The sequence below is a fragment of the Balaenoptera ricei genome, chromosome 12 (assembly GCF_028023285.1).
Source record: "Balaenoptera ricei isolate mBalRic1 chromosome 12, mBalRic1.hap2, whole genome shotgun sequence".
Lineage (NCBI taxonomy): Eukaryota > Metazoa > Chordata > Mammalia > Artiodactyla > Balaenopteridae > Balaenoptera > Balaenoptera ricei.
The window spans coordinates 33,286,130-33,291,678 of record NC_082650.1 but is presented as its reverse complement, the minus strand read 5'-3'; the positions used below and the strand labels follow the sequence as shown (position 1 = coordinate 33,291,678).

The following is a 5,549-nucleotide window of genomic DNA, read 5'->3' as shown; positions in this document are numbered from 1 at the left end:
AATGGCAAGCGCTCATAAATGCTCGTGTGACAGTGAATTGTGGGTTTGTTAGTTAATCTGTAAATGACATTTACAGGAAGGCTGAAGTTCTTGAATTTTGATATGAACCTTAATTCTAACTTGACCTCAGCTTTGCATTTTGGGCCCAATGATGCTAATTTTTTGTCTTAAGTGTCCAGTGCGTAAGCAAATTGGCTTTTAAATAGGATTTTCATTTTTGTGTGCTGTGTGTGTGTCCATCCCCTTTTCCTCTCTTGCAGCCCTCCTAAGACGCTCTTTGCCAAGGTGAGCCAAATCCAGAGCATGTTCTCTCTGCTACTGTTGAAATCAGGGACATTGACTCTCCATGGTTTGCAGATAACACAGTTATTTCGCTTTGAAAAACTTCTAGCAAGTCAATTCTGCCAAGTCTGTGGAAGATGAATCCAAGAGAATTTCATGGCTGAAATGGAGCTATAGCCTGAAAGCTGGGCCTGTGAGAGTCCGGACAGGAAACATGGGTGAGCTAGGAGTCAGGCGTTTCTTGAATCCTTACCAGGTGCCACCTTGGCCCGTTGATCCAATCCCTTAGGTCAGGAAAGTTCTTTCTCTCCCCACCACCCCATATCTGTCTCTCTCGCTGTCTCTCTCCCTCTTTCCCTTCCTCTCCCTCTCTTCCTCCATCCACACTCCCTTGAAGACTCAGGTGCTGCTGGAATCCAGAGCCCTTCCTGGCTCCCCTCCCCCATGCCTCTCCAGAGCATACTTTAATCATTACACTTTCTGGATTGTCTTTAACTAAATCAGGTCCCACCTACCACCAGCTGTGAATTCCTTAAGCATAGAGACAACACTGGCTATACAATTGTATACATCTGCACAATTACTGGTTTTCACTTGTTTTCAGTTTAGATTAAGGCACAGGTGGGAGTCCTAATTGGGGTGACCAATTAGAAAATTGGTGGAGTTAATTTAGGGGCATTTCCTAGGGGAAGTGATTCCAGATGGAAAAATAAAATTTTCAATATAACCAAATCAAATATTTCATAACTGGAAAGGAAGATGCAGACCTTTTTGTACAAACCTGATAAGTATAAATAAGTACAAATAATCAGGGTGGAGCAAACAGATGGCCTTTAATCCCTGCATCTCTGTCCCGAATAGAAATAGAAACAGAAAAGGAAGCACATCTGCCCTTGCCATGGGCCCTTTGGACCCACTCATTTTATTTCATAGCAGAGATTCCTTATACCATCGCCCTCATTCACCTCCTACAAATTTTTGCTATTCATTAATTGCAGTAAAGCTGGTTCTCAAAGGTTACTCAGGATGTCCAAATCATCAAAGCCAAGAATTTCTGTTTTGGTGACAAAATCATAGCTATCATTTCTTTGGCACCTTATTCTCTGCCAGGCACAGCTAAATTCTTTACAAACACTGCATTTCATTGCCACAAGAAGCATCTTTTAATAGTACTTATCACAATTTTATACTTTGAATTTACAGTGTATAATATGTTTGCTGACGTCAAAAGAAAACAGGCACAAACAATAATTGGTCATGGATATGGATAGAATATTATCATGTCTGATGATGAAACCAAGGCTTTGAGAGCTCAACATAATAGAGCTAATAGGTGGAGCTAGGTTTGAAGTCTGACTGTCAAGTGTCAAAGTTCATCAGTGCTTCACCAGTGGAGATTGCAGCCACTCCTCCGGAGCCCTCACGCCCTGTTAAGATAGCAGAGCCCAACAGGAAGCAGAAAGACTCCACCTTGAGAAGGTCAGCCTTTTAAAGAAGCCAACGTTGTACAAAGAGCGGAGATGGAAAACCTGGGTCTTTGGTGAGTATCATTGAATTGACGCATTTACCCAGATGCCTACCTTACCTCATTTTTTGGAATGTGAGCTAATGAAATCTGATTAAAGTCACTTTAAATTGAGTTTTCCTGGGACTTCCCTGGTGACACAGTGGTTAAGAATCCACCTGCCAATGCAGGGGACATGGTTTCAATCCCTGGTCTGGGAAGATCCCACATGCCGTGAAGCAGCTAAGCCTATGTGCCACAACTACTGAGCCTGCACTCTACAGCCCGTGCTCTGCAACAAGAGAAGCCACCACAATGAGAAGCCCGAGCACCGCAACGAAAAGTAGTCCCCGCTCGCCACAGCTAGAGAAAGCCCGTGTGCAGCAACGAAGACCCAATGCAGCAAATAAATAAATAAATAGGGTTTCCTTTGCAGTCAAAAGCCTCCTGAGATAAGCTTTTTTCACTTTCTTAATCAAAATGTTAAAATGATTAAGAATTAACTAAATTTCTTTTTTTTTTATAAATTCATTTATTTATTATTTTATTTTTGGCTGCATTGGGTCTTCATTGCCGCACGCGGGCTATCTCTAGTTGCGGTGAGCGGGGACTACTCTTCATTGTGGTGTGTGGGCTTCTCACTGCGGTGGCTTCTCTTGTTGCAGAGCACAGGCTCTAGGCACGCAGGCTTCAGTAGTTGTGGCACCTGGGCTTAGTAGTTGTGGTTCATGGGCTCTAGAGCGCAGGCTCAGTAGTTGTGGTGCACGGGCTTAGTTGCTCCGCGGCATGTGGGATCTTCCCGGACCAGGGATTGAACCTGTGTCTCCTGCATTGGCAGGCCGATTCTTAACCACTGTGCCACCAGGGAAGTCCATGAATTAACTCAATTTCTTAGCATAGCACTTGAGAACTTTCTCCTGACCCATTTGTGTTTGTACATTTGCCCCCCATTATACTCTGCCATGCATTTTACGTTCTGGCTGAGCTGGACTCCTTGCTCTAACTATATCCTTTGCTATCCCCCAGTCCACTCTGCCTTCATCCTGCATTTTCTCCTAAGTTCTATTTGTCATATACGTGAGTCTCTTCCTTACTGATAATAAATTCCTTAAAGGCAGAAATTGGATTCGTCTTTGTGTCCCACTGTATGTTTCACATTGTAGGATCCAAGTGGAGATTTTCTGTGTTACTGAGCTGAATTCTGGAATGTGTGACCTCAAACTTTTGTATTAGTAACTCCTTACAGAAGTAATAGGGATAATGCCCTCCTCAATTCCATGAGAACTTGCTTCTGGAAGATGTAAAGTGATATTCCATGATTCATATTTTTTAAAGAATTTTTTAAAAATAATTTTAAAAAGAATTAATTCTGTCTCACTCCTGTGGGCCTGTGTGTTTCCACACAGAAGTTCTATTCTGAAACTTCAGTGTCCAGTGTCAGGCAGTAAAGTTGAGCATTGGCTGTTTAATACTCCATTTTCCACAAACTTAATCCCCAAGGCCAGTGGATTATCGAGCTTTTGAGTTAAATTTATAATGTACTTCAGTTCTTGACAGGGAAAATAATTTTCTCTTGCATGATACACTATTTTCTCAGCATTCATTTTCAGGTGATATGTGTTGACCTAAAACAAACGGACTGCCATATATTTTTCCAGCAAAGATGAGCTTTGTTCAGTATCAGCAAGAATTGCTATGTATCATTGTTAGAGTCAATCAGTGTATTTATGGGTAAGATATAATAAAAGTGTTTATAAGTCAGAGCCCGGCAAGGAGAAGGAAACCCCAGAGCAATTTGAAAAGAGATGGCTTAATATAAAGAATTATTAACTATTTTCAGAGAAAACTACCAAAAGGGATTAAAGAGAACTCTAAAGAATACCCCAAGGCTGAAGAAGTATCCAAGGAAGGAGGCTCTCCCCAGGGCTGGGACTCAGCCCTCTTTCAAGTGGTTGCTGCCCACTGGATGGTGGAGAAGTTTACAGCGCTGGTCCACAGTCAGCAAGCTGAGGCTTGCAGGCATGGACTGTGGGGGGCTGTGACTCACAAGGCGGAAGGCTTCTGCAGCGATGCTAGTGGGCTGAGGCTAGTCGGTAAGACATTGCTTGCTGGGGTGCTGATGAGATTTGCTGGGAGGCTGCCTGTGGAAGCCGCTGTTGAACTGGCTGGGAAGCTGGCTGGATACTGGCTGGACTCGCCAAAAAACTGCCAGGGAGTCACGTGCAAGAGGTATTGTTGAAAGAATCTAAAAAAGAGTGGATATATGTATTTGTATAACAGATTCACTTTGCTGCACAACTGAAACTAACACAACAATGTAAATCAATTATACCCCAATACAATTTTTTTTTTTTTAAAAGAGGTTTTGTTGAACTCTCTGGGCACCCACAGAACCCAGCTGAATCCAGCCGTGAGGATGTGTCTCTGAACTTACTGATGTGAAGCTGGAGTGACTGTAGAACTCTCCAGATGCTGCTGCCTGGAGATGGGAAGATGCGTGAACTCAGCTAAGATGACTCCAGAACTCACCTGCAAACTGCCTTGGGAGGTACTGCTGCACTTACTGCTGGTAATCCTATTGGGGCACTTTTGGAACTCACTGAAAAGACTTCTACAGGGGTGTGGCTGAAACTCACTGAAGGTGAGCTCCACTGAACATCCTGCATGTTAGCCTAGCATTGCAGGAGCAAGAGTGGTGGAATGCACACAGGAACCAGGAAGAGGCATCCCTACCTCCTGCAGTGTCCCTCCAGCGCCCTCTACTGACGAAGCTTAACATCATGCCATCTGGAAAGAAAGATTTCAGTATCACAAGCAGGCAAAGAACGATGGATTCGGAGCTGAGACACAATAAATTAATAACTGACAGGCACAGTGCTTTTGTCAAAATCACTACTTTATATTAAAATTATCTCTTTACTCATTCGTCTCTTCCACTAGCAAATGATATGTAAGTGTTTCAAAGGTAAGGATAATCTTTATATTTTATGTGTAGCATAGTGTTTGGCTCATACTATGTATTTAACAAACATTTATCAAAATGTGGTACTGCATGTACATAAATATTGCATCCTGCACTGAAAGAACTCACTTGGTCTGCAAGCCCTAGGTGTGCCCAAATTTAGTTGGCATAAAGGGAGTTATTTCTGTTATTTTCATCATTTGCACAAAGAAGGAAAATTGCAACAGTGGCAATTGACACATTGTACATCTGTAGAGTCACTGTTTTCTAAAAATGAACTGTTTGTAGTCCCTTGGAATTTTGCTTGGGGTTGACTGACTGGAAATCCTCCATGAATCACTAGGGCAAAAAACCCTTCCTTCTTTTGAGAGGAAGAATATTCTACTCAGAAATACATTGAGAAAAAAAGCAACTATCCTAGTAAGCTGAATGATGCCCATTTCACATAGATTTTAGTAAAATGAAAAAACAAAACAAAATACAAACGACTCAGATATATAACAGGAGGTGTGTGCTTCACTATGCGTCCACAAGATCCATTTCTGTGACATTCTGACAAAGACTGAATTTCATCTCTTGGTGAAGGTATTATCTGCGCTGAATGAGTTTGGGAGTTGAATAAAGAGATGAATTTATTTAGTCGATATCAAGTATCAAATCAATACTTCATGAAGAAGAGAAATCAAAGTATAAGGTATAGGCTTAGCTACACAACAGTAAGACCCCAAAATACAGTGGCTCAAAAAAGATATAAATCGATTTCTTTCTCATGTTACATCTGTGAGGTAGGCTCTGCTTCAT

At 42.0% G+C, this 5,549-nt stretch overlaps 1 long non-coding RNA gene across 1 annotated transcript; it reads left to right on the top strand.

Moving 5' to 3' along the window:
- The first annotated feature begins 266 nt into the window (after positions 1–266).
- On the top strand, positions 267–3,774 carry LOC132376283 (uncharacterized). Its single transcript, XR_009506263.1, has 3 exons — positions 267–500; positions 1,486–1,822; positions 3,627–3,774. It is a non-coding gene; the product is annotated as an uncharacterized LOC132376283 (long non-coding RNA).
- The last annotated feature ends 1,775 nt before the right edge of the window (positions 3,775–5,549 follow it).